Source organism: Pelophylax lessonae, assembly GCF_965119305.1.
Source record: "Pelophylax lessonae genome assembly, chromosome: 1".
NCBI lineage: Eukaryota > Metazoa > Chordata > Amphibia > Anura > Ranidae > Pelophylax > Pelophylax lessonae.
Genome location: NC_138768.1, coordinates 60,657,532 through 60,671,889, shown reverse-complemented (window position 1 = coordinate 60,671,889; position 14,358 = coordinate 60,657,532). Strand labels below are relative to the sequence as shown.

At 44.4% G+C, this 14,358-nt stretch overlaps 1 protein-coding gene across 2 annotated transcripts in view; it reads right to left on the bottom strand.

Moving 5' to 3' along the window:
* The window catches only part of RAB27B (RAB27B, member RAS oncogene family), a 359,570-nt gene that overhangs the window by 111,770 nt on the left and 233,442 nt on the right, over positions 1-14,358 (bottom strand). Inside the window, exon 1 of one of the 2 annotated variants that reach the window (XM_082244123.1) lies at positions 5,903-6,050. The exons of the other annotated variant lie outside the window; for it this stretch is intronic. The gene's annotated coding sequence lies outside the window, so the exon portion shown is untranslated. Of the gene's footprint in view, positions 1-5,902; positions 6,051-14,358 lie in introns of those variants that run through there. 2 annotated transcript variants of the gene reach the window in all.

Genomic DNA, 14,358 nt, shown 5'->3' with positions numbered 1-14,358 from the left:
GGGGGCTTCCAGATTCCGATAAGCCCCCCACCCGCAGACCCCCACAACCACAGCCCAGGGTTGTCAGGAAGAGGCCCTTGTCCCCACCAACATGAGGACAAGGTGCTTTGGGGGGCACACTCCCCATGTTGAGGGCAAGTGGCCCGGTATTGTTTAGGAAGGGTGGGTGCTCGCTTGTCCCCCCCCCCCCCCCATCCTGGCCTGCCAGGCTGGATGCTCAGATAAGGTTTTGGTATGGATTTTGGGGGGGAACACTAATCTTTTTTTTTTCATTTTTTTTTTTTTTATCTGTATTGCCGGGAGCCGACAATACATTACACCTGCGAGCAAGTTTAACCACTTTAGCTCAGAAAGGTTTTACTACTTTAGTGACCAGGCCATTTTTGCGTTACTTTAACAATTGTGCGGTCGTGTGACACTGTACCCAAATACAATTGATGTCCCTTTTTCCCACAAATAGTTCTTTCTTTTGGTGGTATTTGATCACCTCTGTGGGTTTTAGATAGTTTTCTAAATAAAAAAAAAAATAGCAACAATTTTGAAAAAAAAAAAAAAAAAACACACAATATTTTTTACTTTCTGCTATAAAATATTCCCAATATAAAAATGAAAAAAAAAAATCAAATTTTTTACCAGTTTAGGCCGATTTGTATTCTGCTACATATTTTTGGTAAAAAGAAAATCCAAAAAGCGTATTTTAATTGGTTTGCGCAAAAGTTATAGCGTTTACCAACTACGGGATAGATTTTTTGACTTTTTATTTTTTGATTTTATTAGTAATGGTGGCGATCAGCGATTTTTTAGCGGGACTGCGACATAGGGGTCCGATCTGTTTGCCACAAACTGACATTTTTGACACTTTTTGGGGACCAGTGACATTAATACAGTAATCAGTGCTAAATAATATGCACTGTTACTGTATAAATGACACTGGCGGGGAAGGGATTAACACTGGGTATGATCAATGGGGTTAAATGTAAGCCTAAATGTGCTTGCTAACTGTGTGTGTGTGTGTGTGGGGGGGGGGGGGGGGGCTCTGTGACAGGCACACAGAGATCGGTGTTTCAGCTTAGCTGTGCCTGTGTGACAGTGCCATGTAAACAAAGCAGGTGGCTCTCCTGTCAGTTTCTGTAAAGATTGCGGGAGGCCGGCGGCGATTGTGCCCTTCTCCTCCCACTAGGTCTACACAGATCTACGTGATCACAGCTGAGCTGCCCTGCCGTAGTAAATTTGCGTGGGGTGGTCGGCAAGTGGTTAAATCACATTTTTACCTTTAGAAATGTCAGTATTGCTGCAGCTGGCTCCATACATCCTACAGATGCGCCACTTTACGGGCACATTAAGGGGACCTCCCAGGCACGCTATTTAAAGGAATATTTCATTTTTATTGTTTCATTTTAAAGGAGGTTGTAAACTTTTTTTTTTACACCCTGCAAAAGAAAGACATAATGAGCTAGTATGCATCGCATATTAGCTCATTATGCAATACTTACCTCAGAACGAGCCCCCGCCGTGCCGCTCACTCACCTCTATGACGGGCGACATGTCTAGTCGCCCGTCTTCCGGGATCGCGGCATCCGGCCATCTGATTGGCCGGAGCCGCGGTGACGTCACTCCCGCGCACGCGCGCGGGAGCCGACAGTCACGGCACGGGGCTCTGAAGGAACGGCACGATCGGCCGTTCCTTCAGAGCGCATGCGCCAGTGACGTCACTGGCGACATGTAAGGTAAATATCTCCTAAACGGTGCAAGTTTAGGAGATATTTACAGTACCTATAGGTAAGCCTTATCATAGTCTTGCCTATAGGTACAAGTTATAGAGGAGGGTTTACTTCCTCTTTAAGCATCAATAAAATCACTGCTCCTGTTAAAAAGATTGTTTTAAAAACATTTTTTTGCATTGATTCATCTCCCCCGGGCAGTACCCGAATCCCCATACACTTTTTATGGCAATAACTAGCATATAAGCCTTTAAAATGTGGGCTTTTGATTTTTCATGTTTGTGTCCCATAGACTTTAATGGAGTTCGCATTTTTTCGCTAGAACTTTTTCCCTGTTCGAGATGTTCTGGTGCGAACTGAACAGGGTGGTGTTTGGCCCATCACTACTGGTGACTCGTCAGTTGCCATCTACCTGCCTTTTCTTTTGCAAAGTTATTTTGGTTCTTTAAAGTGTTACTAAACCCAGGAGGCTGCATTCACTATATCTGGTCTCCCACAGTACACAGAACATGGGAATCCAATTATTTTAGTAAATAAACAGATAAATACCTTTTCTCGTCAACAGTTAGAGCAGTCATGTGACTTCTATCAGTGTCCAGTCAAGCACTGGTTAAAGCATGTAGGAGGAGTTTTCATTCTCCTCTGACTGTCCTATGAGGCTGCAGGACCCCTGACCCTCTGTCTGGACAGTGCAGATTGAACCTGTGCTGATCACATGCAACCTAGGTACGTGATCCTGCACAGCAGAGCCGCCTTGCCACCATATATGCAAGTTATACGGTAGGCAAGAGGTTAAAAGGTGTGTGTGGGGGGGGGGGGGGGGCAGGATTCTGCCATCCCGCTCACCAGTTTGGCAGCGTGCATGCGGGCACCCCTTGGTAACCCATGCTGTGATTGGACACCGCATGAGTTTGTCAGCAGATTTCAGCCAATAATTGTGGCTGAAACCTGCTGATCAGCTGTGGCCACAACACAGAGCTCTGTGCTGACAAACATAAAGAACTCAAAACAGACAGCGATCTGTCAGTTTCTTCTCCCTGAAATCAATTCTGAAGCCGGCCATAAAAGGGTTGAATTTCCAACGCATTTTTTTTCGAAAAATCTGAAATTTCATGCATTTTGTGATCCGATGGTGCCACCATTGATTTGGAAATTCGACCAACCAAGCCTTTTATTTTCACCTTAGGTTGCTACAGAGAAGAGTTTTTATGGCTGGGAAGCTTCTTTTCCTTCCAGGTCACAGCTCATGCACATTTCTTTTTTGGATTTCTCGCACGATTCTCTCATCGTTGTATAAAAATTTGTTTGTTTTTCCAAAAACTTCCAACATGCCCAATGACTCGATATCGATGGCTGCATGAAAACTGGTTGTTGCTGCAGCCCACTAATGGTGCAAGATTTGAAAGAAAATTCTTAGTTACAATTTCCATAAGAAAATTATTTCGGGATTCGACCCATGTATGGCTGGCCTTAGTTACGATTTTCCTACAAAAATTCTTTCGGGATTTGACCCATGTATGGCCGGCCTTAGTTACGATTTTCCTACGAAAGTTCTTTCAGGATCTGACCCATGTATGGCCGGCTTGAGTTCAGTGAGAAAAAGCAGACAGATCTGTTAGTAAAAGCAGCACACATTACATTTGTTAGGCACATATTTAGCCCATTGGTTGCCCCTTAATGTTAACCCCTTCCCAGCCAGTGCCATTAGTACAGTGTACAGTATCACTGATTACTGTATTAGTGTCACTAGTGATGTCAGTGTCAGTTAGTGCTAGATTCTCCACCACACTATCACAGTCAAACTAAGTCGCTGATCACCACTGTCACTAGTACACGGTGTCTGTACAGATCAGTATCTTGAGAGAGATCAGAACTTTACTAGTGTCCCCGATAGTACAGTGGTTTGGTTTTTACCAAAGACAAGTAGCAGAATAAATGTTGGCCTAAATTTATGAAAAAATTTGATTTTATTGGTTAGGTTTTATAACAGAAAGTAGAAAATATAATTTTTATTTTTTCAAAATTTCTGGTCTTTTTTCATTTATAGAATAAACAAATAAAAAAAACTAAAACCAGTGGTGATCAAAATACCATTAAAAAGAAAAAACTATTTGTGTGAACAAAAATGCTATAAAATGTCATTTGTGTACAGTGTTGCATGACCGCACATTTGCCAGTTATAGTAGCGCAGTGCTGAAAAGCAAAAAAATGCCCTGGTCATGAAGAGGGAAAAACCTTCCGGAGGTCATGTGGTTAAAGAAGAAGGGAGTGAAGGTCCGCTTTAAGGCCCAATGCTGGTACTTGCATTTACCAAGTAAAAGGTGGAAGGGCATGCTGGGACTTGTAGTTCCTCTGTGAAAAAATGTACACCTTCAATAATTGAGAGGGGACTTGTATAATTTTTATCGCAGAGGAACTACAAGTCACCTCTCAATTATTGAAGGTGTACATTTTTATCAGAGGATCTAAAAGTCCCCTCTCTATTAAAGGCGTATAATTTTTATTACAGAGGAACTACACCTTTGAGAGGTGACCTGTAGTTCCTCTGTGATAAAAATGTACACCTTCAATCATTGAGAGGTGACTTGTAGTTCCTCTGATAAAAATGTACACCTTCAATAACTGAGAGGTGACTTGTAGTTCCTCTGTGATAAAAATGTACACCTTCAATCATTGAGAGGTGACTTGTAGTTCCTCTGTGATAAAAATGTACACTTTCATTCATTGAGAGGTGACTTGTAGTTCCACTGTGATAAAAAATGTACACCTTCATTAACTGAGAGGTGACTTGTAGTTCCTCTGTGATAAAAATGTACACCTTCAATCATTGAGAGGTGACTTGTAGTTCCTCTGTGATAAAAATGTACACTTTCATTCATTGAGAGGTGACTTGTAGTTCCACTGTGATAAAAAATGTACACCTTCATTAACTGAGAGGTGACTTGTAGTTCCTCTGTGATAAAATGTACACCTTTAAATCATTGAGAGGTGACTTGTAGTTCCTCTGTGATAAAATGTACACCTTCAATCATTGAGAGGTGACTTGTAGTTCCGCTGTAATAAAAATGTACACCTTCAATCATTGAGAGGTGACTTGTAGTTCCACTGTGATAAAAAATGTACACCTTCAGTAACTGAGAGGTGACTTGTAGTTCTGCTGTAAAAAAAATGTACACCTTCAGTAACTGAGAGGTGACTTGTAGTTCCGCTGTAATAAAAATGTACACCTTCAGTAACTGAGAGGTGACTTGTAGTTCCTCTGATAAAAATATACACCTTCAATAACTGAGAGGTGACTTGTAGTTCCGCTATGATAAAAATATACACCTTCAATCATTGAGAGGTGACTTGTAGTTCCGCTATGATAAAAATATACACCTTCAATCATTGAGAGGTGACTTGTAGTTCTGCTGTAATAAAACTGTACACCTTCAATCATTGAGAGGTGACTTGTACTTCCGCTGTAATAAAAATGTACACCTTCAGTAACTGAGAGGTGACTTGTAGTCCCGCTGTAATAAAAATGTACACCTTCAATCATTTAGAAGTGACTTGTAGTTCGTCTGATAAAAATGTACACTTTCAGTAGCTGAGAGGTGACTTGTAGTTCCTCTGAGTATAGCAGGGCATGCTGGCCCTTGTAGTTTTCCAACAGGTGGCGGATGTAGGGAATGTCAAGCAGGTTGGGGTCATATGTTGTTCCTCATCAATATACGGGAACTCCGGAAGTTCTTCTCCAGCAGTTGTCCAAAAATCAACATTTCTCCTTAAACTCTCCATTACATCTCATTATCTGGGCACCTTCTGCTATCCTCCAGCCACTGCCAGCTGCTTCCCAGCTGCTCACCAGGTTCCTCAGGACACATCTCATATGCTCTACCTGCTGGCATCATAATAATAATACCGATAACTATATCCCAACAAAGCCGTGACAATCGTACCCCAGGTCATAGAGGCCCAAGACTGAATTGTTACAGATTTGTTACATATCAGATTGTGCCGAATTCCACAAACACTTCACAAAAACTTTTCCTCAATCCAGGAGGACTCTGACAGTTCCCGGACTGCGCTGTCATCTGATCCCAGCTCAATGGGCGAGCGCCGTAGCCAGGCACAGAGGACACAAAGGAAAGAAAAGGAGGATTTATCTGTAGAAATGAATGGAATTGTAGGAAACTCACCGTTTTCAGTGCCTGGGCTCCTGATGGTGGTTGCAGCGTTCCGTCAACAGGTCCTGTGTGTGTCTTGGCACCACCCTTGTCTCTGAGCACATTGAGTGCCGTGCACAGAGGGAAGGCGTGCCTTGCAATCTCCCAACACGGATATGAGGAACTCACCTCAGGCAAATCTCTCTTGTGACTCAACCACGTTACGACTAAACACACACACACTGTCTTCTGACTCCAAGCCTGCACAGAGACGGTGTGTGCCCTTTAACTGGAGGAATGCAGCGTTCTTATAAAAGGTTATTCTGTGCGCAGAAATCACAACGCATTAAAGGGCCACCTTGCTCAAACATCGCTTTATGTAAACTCCTTTATGAAAGAGAGTGTTTGTTGAGCTTTTCAGGTGTGAAAATTTATTAGGTTCACCGTTCACGAGGCTGAAGGTATTTAAAGTGGAACTTTGCTTGTTAGGCGAGCCATGCATGGTTCCAATCCTGGCCCGTTCAGCAGGAACCGGCTGAGATTTAAACTGTTAATGGGCAGGCTGAATGTACCAAGTTGATTGATCGATCAACTCGGGTACTACCAGCCTGCAGGAATCGCTTACGATTATTGCTAGCGGCTACTAGGGATCGACCGATTATCGGCAAAGCCGATATATCAGGGGCCGTTATGCACTTACCCCGTTCTATCGGAATCGGCCCCTGAGGTTACCGATATTGCCTATATTTCGGGAAAGTGTTTGAGGCATCACCCCGGTACCGGCGTCCATAGCCCATGGTCAGCTGTCTTGTAATGACAACTGATGTGGCTAAGAAGCCGCTCGGCTGTCATTACAAGGAGCGGGAGGGGACATCCCCCACCCCCCCCTTCAATGGCTCGCCCAGGTCTCCTGTCCCACCGGGAGACCTGGTGTTCTATCAGATTTCCCTACCCCGTCAGATTTCCCTACCTACGTTATTTCCGGTTTAGATCAGCTGTGGATTCGTCATGCAGCAGCTTGTAGCCGCGTCACACGTCATATTGGGCATGCGCAGAAAAGGTAGGGAATTTTGATAACATCGTAAGGGGTCAGGCAAAAGTCCTAGTGTGCACGCGCCGGCTCATGCGCACCAACGCATCGGGCAGCAGGATCTCTTATAACATACATCTATCTGATCTCCATGCCCCACACTGCGCCGACCCGATAATGAGACAGTGGGCGTGCGCGCGTGGGTAGGGAATAGGATTGTCACATTGTCGGCTCGGCGCAGTTTGTGCCATGGAGATCGGATGTATGTTTGTTATAAGAGATGCCCCTGCCCGCTCCTTTGGTGCGCATGCGCCCGATTATGCGCAGTAGGACTTTTGCCTCACCCCCTTACGATGTTATCAAAATTCCCTACCTATGCGCAGTAGGACGCGTGACGCGGCTACAGCTGGTGCATGACAAACCTGCACCGGAAATTACGTAGGTAGGGAAATCTGATGGGGTAGGGTTTTCTGATAGAACACTGGGCAACCAGCCTGCATGGCCGCCGAAGACCCGATCAAAGCCGCATTCGGCTCTGATCGGGTCTCCATGCAAAAACCCGGAAGTAATGTCATGACATCACTTTTGAATGCTTTTAAGTGCAGAGGAGGGGTTTGGGGTCTTTTAGACCCCCAGATCCCTCCACAAGAGTACCTGTCAAGTTAAAAAAATATTTTTTTTTTTAAATGTACGAAAATATCGGCCGATACCGATATTTAATGGGCAAAATATCGGTATCAGTATCAGCAACGAAAAAACGATATCGGTCGATCATTAGCGGCTACTATAGTCTCCTGGCGAGGACGCCTTCTCCTGCCCACCCCGTGGTTGTAGGAAAGAAATTTGCACCTTAGCCTAAGCTTTCCGGCCTCCTCCCCACACCCTGATACATATTAGCAAAAAAAAAATGTATTTTAAAAGTAAAAAGTTTTTTTTTTTTTTTTAAAGCGTAACTGCACTTTGTTGAGAAAAAAAATCATTCCCTCTGGGTGATCTCTGTACATTACAAGGATTGTAACAAACTTCTGGGAAAATTGGTGAGCCAATCACACAAGCAGGAAATTATGTTTCTGGGGTGTGGTCAGTATACATTCTGTGTACAGAATACCTCCAGGCAGCCATATTGCATTGCATTTTCAGTAAATTACAACAGCTGCAGATTGAAAATGAAAGGTAATTTTTAATAACATTCAATTACAATATGATTTGTGTCGCAATTGTATACGCTATATTGTTTTTCTTTATTTGCTATTTTTTTTCCCCATGAAAGTGGAGTTACCCTTTGGTTAATAAATCCTGGCCTAGTTCAGGGTGACTTCACACATCAAGAAAGCACGCATGCAAAAACACGCCACGCATGCGTGATACAGACATTCCAAGTAGGGTTGCCACTCCATCCCTTTAGCCTAGGTTCACACTGAACGCGGGTTTGAAATTGTGAGAGTTCAGCTGAATTTGCAGGTTTTCAGTCCGACTTCGGTGGAAATTTGAGAGACATCTGTGTGGGTTCATGCACAGATGTCTAGCCCCCGAAGTTGCCAAAAGTAGTGCAGGAACTACTTTTGGGAAACAGTGCGGTCCCGCCAAGTTGGCGTCGCACCGATTCGGACGGTGCCATTGCCGACAATAGTCTCCGATTTGGCATGAGATTTGACATGTCAAATTGCATGTCAAATCGGTCCAATGTGAACGGGGGCTAAAATCTGAACATGATAATTACACAGGTTATGAGGAGAATTGAATGCAGATAACGCACTAAGTGAGTTTAACCACTTGCCGCCCGGCGGTCCATTCAGGCAGGGCAGGCGCGTCGCCCTGCACTGCCGGTGTCACCGGCAGGGGGGAAACAGCCAATGGGCATGGCTGTTTCCCAATGACACAGCCGATCACAATAGAGGAGCCCAGAAGATGACCGCGCATGCGCGATCGGGAGCGCGCATCGCGGTCATGTCGGTGGCTCTGTGTTCCCTAGGAACACAGCTGTCACCGGCAGTAGTAAACAGTCACTGACAGTGACTGTTTACTATGTGATCGGCTGTGAATCCATTCACAGCCGATCACAAAATGTAAACACAGAGCAGTAACTCACTGTTACTAGCTCTTCTCCCCTCATACAGTTTCCAGTGTGAGGAGAGCAGAGCTAGAAACAATGAGTTACTGCTCTGTACACCTGTCACAATGTAAAAGCACACAAATAAATGTCCCCACACAGTCCTCAGCCCCCCCCCAATGTCACCTGTCACCCAACAGTCACCTCATCAGTGCCCAGAAATTGACACCCATAACGTTCACATGTAAGCATAGCGATCGCGGGCAGAATCACAGCGATTCTGCCCGCGATCCGGAAATCATTGCAAATCGCAGGACACCTGTGCATTGCCCGTGATTTGCAATAGCACCCCCAAACGCTGTGCAATGTTGCCACGATTTCCGCCTGCCGAATCGCGGTAACATTGCGCAAACAACGCATGACGCCCAAAAAAGGTACAAGAGCTTCTTTGGGGCGTCATGCATTGTTTGCGCGATGTTACCGCGATACGGCAGGCGGAAATCGTGGCAACATCGCACAGCATTTGGGGTGCTATTGCAAAACACGGACAACGCACAGGCGCCCCGCGATTTGCAATGATTTCCGGATCGCGGGCAGAATCGCAGTGATTCTGCCCATGATCGCTACGCTCACATGTGAACGTAGCCTAAAGTTCACCGGTCACCAGAGACTGCCATCAGTACCGCCGTGCACCATCGCCCGTCACCTGTCACCCTTCGGTGACCATCGCCCGTCACCTGTCACCCCATCAATCACCGTCACCCCATCAGTCATCGTCACCCGTCACCCCATCAGTCATCGTCACCTGTCACCCCATCATTGATCATCACTTGTCACCCCATCAGTCATCGTCACCTGTCACCCCATCAATCATCGTCACTTGTCACCCCATCAGTGATTGTCATCTGTCACCCCATCAATCGTTATCTGTCACCCCATCAATCGTCACCTGTCACCCCATCAGTTATCGTCATCTGTCACCCCATCAATCATCGTCACCTGTCACCCCATCAGTGATCGTCATCTTTCAACCCATCAATCATCGTCGCCTGTCACCCCATCAGTCATCGTCATCTGTCACCCCATCAGTCATCGTCATCTGTCACCCCATCAGTCATCGTCATCTGTCACCCCATCAGTCATCGTCATCTGTCACCCTATCAGGCATCGTCACCTGTCAACCCATCATTGATCATCACTTGTCACCCCATCAGTCATCGTCACCTGTCACCCCATCAATCATCGTCACTTGTCACCCCATCAGTTATCATCATCTGTCACCCCATCAATCATCGTCACCTGTCACCCCATCAGTGATCGTCATCTGTCAACCCATCAATCATCGTCGCCTGTCACCCCATCAGTAATCGTCACCTGTCACCCCATCAGTCATCGTCACCTGTCACCCCATCAGTCACCGTCATCTGTCACCCTATCAGGCATCGTCACCTGTCAACCCATCATTGATCATCACTTGTCACCCCATCAGTCATCGTCACCTGTCACCCCATCAATCATCGTCACTTGTCACCCCATCAGTTATCATCATCTGTCACCCCATCAATCATCGTCACCTGTCACCCCATCAGTGATCGTCATCTGTCAACCCATCAATCATCGTCGCCTGTCACCCCATCAGTAATCGTCACCTGTCACCCCATCAGTCATCGTCACCTGTCACCCCATCAGTCATCGTCATCTGTCACCCTATCAGGCATCGTCACCTGTCAACCCATCAGTCATCGTCATCTGTCAACCCATCAGTCATCGTCATTTGTCAACCCATCAGTGACCGTGACCTGCCACCTATCAGTCACCTGCCACCCATCAGTGATAATCCGCAGTCAACCGTCACCCGTCGCACAGCCCATCACAGCCAGCATGTCAAAAAGGATGTACAGCAACGAGGAGGCTCTTCAGGTCATCTCCATGACTGATGAGAGCACCAGGGAGCTCTCATCAGTATCCGAATCCATATCCGAATCCGATTCGGAATTTTAAATCGCTAATAGTAGCGGATCGGAGATGGACTCAGACTATTCCTGTACACTTTCCTTTATACAATGTATTTTGGGGTGCAATTTTTGCTATATACATGCAACCACTTACTGACCACCTAACGACTATATACGTCGACCATTAAAAGCTAAATACTGGGGTTATGGCAGCAGATAGCCCCCATAACCCCGGTATTTTTTTAAACGGTGGGCGGTTGGCTTTCAGATAAGGGTGGTCCCAGTGGCGGATTCGCCGTAGGATTACCCTTATGGTGCAGGGGAAAAGGTGCCCCCCCCTCCCGCCGCGTCCCAGACGTTTTCCCAGCTTACCGGACCCGCCGGAAGCTGGGAAAACTATCCGGTCGCGGATCCTCAGAGACAGGAAGTCGAGTGAGGGCAAGATGGCCCTCACTCGACTCTATGGTCTTGGAGGACCGGAGCTACGTCAAAAGTCGTTACCTAGCAACCGGTTTAAAGGGCCGCTTTTTTTTTTTTTCTTTTTCAACAATTTTTTTTTTTTCTTTTTTAGTGTAGTTGTGAGGTGTGAGGTCTTTTTGACCCCAGATCTCACAATAAAGAGGACCTGTCATGCCTATTTCTATTACAGGGGATGTTTACATTCCTTGTAATAGGAATAAAAATGATCAAAACATTTTTTTTTTAAAACTGTGTAAAATAAAAAATAAATAAAATAAATAGAAAAAAAAAAAACGAAAGCGCCCTGTCCCCGTTAGCTCACGCGCAGAAGCGAATGCATACGCAAGTCCCGCCCACATATGTAAACGGTGTTCAAACCACACATGTGAGGTATCGCCACGATCGTTAGAGTGAGAGCAATAATTTGAGCCCTGGACCTCCTCTGTAACTCTAAGCTAGTAACCTGTAGAAATTTTTAAAATGTTGCCTATGGGGATTTTTAAGTACCAATGTTTGGCGTAATTCTGTGAGCATGCGCAATTTTGAAGCATGACATGTTGGGTATATAATTACTCGGCATAACATTATCTTTCACATTATGGAAAAAAATAGGGCTAAATTTACTGTTTTCTTATATTTTAATTAAAAAAAGTGAATATTTTTCAAAAAAATTGCATTTGGAAGACTGCTGCGCAAATATGGTGTGATAAAAAATATTGCAACGATCTCCATTTTATTCTCTAGGGTCTCTGCTAAAAAAATATATATAATGTTTGGGGGTTCTAAGTAGTTTTCTAGCAAAAAAAATGATTTTAGCTTGTAAACACCCCGTGTCAAAAATAGGCCCAGTCTTAAAAGTGGATAAATGGACAACTTTGTGTAAAGTGCTACTTGGATGTTAGGCCTCTGTATGTGGCTAGGCTGTGTAAAAGTGTTATACATGTGGTATCGCCATACTCAGGAGGAATAGCAGAATGTATTTTGGGGTGCAATTTTTGATATGTACATGCTATGTGTTGGAAATATTTCATAAATGGACAACTTTGTGTAAAAAAAAAATGCATTTTCATTTTCTTTCCACAGTTTCCAAAAACTTGTGGAAAAAAATGACACGTTCAAAAGACTCATTATGCCTCAAAAATTATACGTTGGGGTATTTGCTTTCCAAAATGGGGTCATTTTATGGGGGTTTCCATTGTCCTGGTGCTCCAGGGCCTTCAAAAGTGCGATAGGTTGTCAGGAAATTATATGTGTAATTTATGCTCCTAGAATGCCGGACGGTGCTACTTGGATGTTAGGCCTCTGAATGTGGCCAGGCTGTGAAAAAGTCTCACACATGTGGCATCGCCATACTCAGGAGGAGTAGTAGAATGTGTTTTGGGGTGTAGTTCCAAGTATACATATGCTGTGTGAGAGAAATAACCTGTTAATACGTCAATTTGTAAAAAAAAAAAAAAAAAATCTTCATTTTGCAAAGAATTGTGGGAAAAAATTACAACTTCAAAAAACTCACCATGCCCCTTATTAAATACATTGTAATGTCTACTTTCCAAAAAGGGGTCATTTGGGGGGTATTTGTACTTTCCTGACTTTTTAGTGTCTCAAGAAATTAGATAGGCCTTCAGTACATCAGGTGTGATCAAGTGTGATCGATTTTCAATGAATAGCACCATAGCTTGTGGACTCTATAACTTTCACAAAGACCAAATAATATACACTTATTTGGGTTATTTTTAGCAAAGATAAGTAGCAGTATAAATTTTGGCCAAAATTTGTGAAGAAAAATTACTAATTTGCAAAATTTTATGACAGAAACAAAGAAAATGCGTTTTTTCACAATATTTTCAGTCTTTTTTTATTTATAGCACAAAAAATAAAAAACGCAGTATTGATCAAATACCATCAAAAGAAAGCTCTATTTGTGTGAAGAAAAGGACATAAATTTTTTATGGGTACAGTGTTGCATGACTGAGTAATTGTCATTCAAAGTGTGATAGCGCTGAAAGCTGAAAATCGGTCTGGGCAGGAAGGGGGTGAAAGTGAACTGTAGGCAAGTGGTTAAAGTGGTAGTATACTCATTCACATTACTTTTCATTAGTTGAATTATAGCAGTGCATATTATTTATGTACATTTTTCTTTCCTCTCTTACCTCATTCCTTCCTGAGTTATCACTGTTTTTATTTTAGCAGACGTCATCCGCGTTTGTGCAGTTAACCCCGATTTTCCTTCCGGCAAGCTTATGCTGCCAGAAGAAAGCAGGGTCTATACCGGGGCTGCGTCATTTTCTTTGTTTGACGTCAGCCCTGTGCTCACGCGAGACTATTGACTGTCCAACGGTTTACTTGGTAACCGTGAACCAAAACTAGGCTTGGTTACGGCGGCTACTGTGCATGCGTGGGATTTCGGCAAGAAAAGCCGAATGCAGGCGGAAATAGTGCCCACAAATGACAAGCATACCACAGTATGAATGGCGGTGCCCACAAATGACAAGCATGCCACAAATGACAAGAATACCACAGTATGAATGGCAGTGCTAAAGATGAAGAAAAAACGCTGCATAAAAAGGAACAAATACATGAAGTAAGCTACATTTATATGCTAATTTACAGTCTAAGTACCGTATTTATCGGCATATAACACGCGCCTCAATTTTAGGAGAGAAATTTTAGGGGAAAAAGCTTACATTAGAAATAAAACAGCTTTGAACTCAGAACTTTTTTTAATCAAATGCAGCGTCACCAGTGCCCATGAATGCAGCTTCGCCAGCGCAGTGTCCAGCAATGCAGCCTCGCCAGCGCAATGTCCAGCAATGCAGCCTCACCAGCGCAGTGCTCTGTATTGCAGCCTCGCCAGCGCAGTGTCCAGCAATGCAGCCTCGCCAGCGCAGTGTCCTGTATTGCTGCCTCCCAGGGCAGGGCGGGCCGGGCCGAGGAGAAAGGAGGACAAGCAGCTGCTGTCATCTGAAGTCCCGGCGCCTATGATAGACGTCCCGGC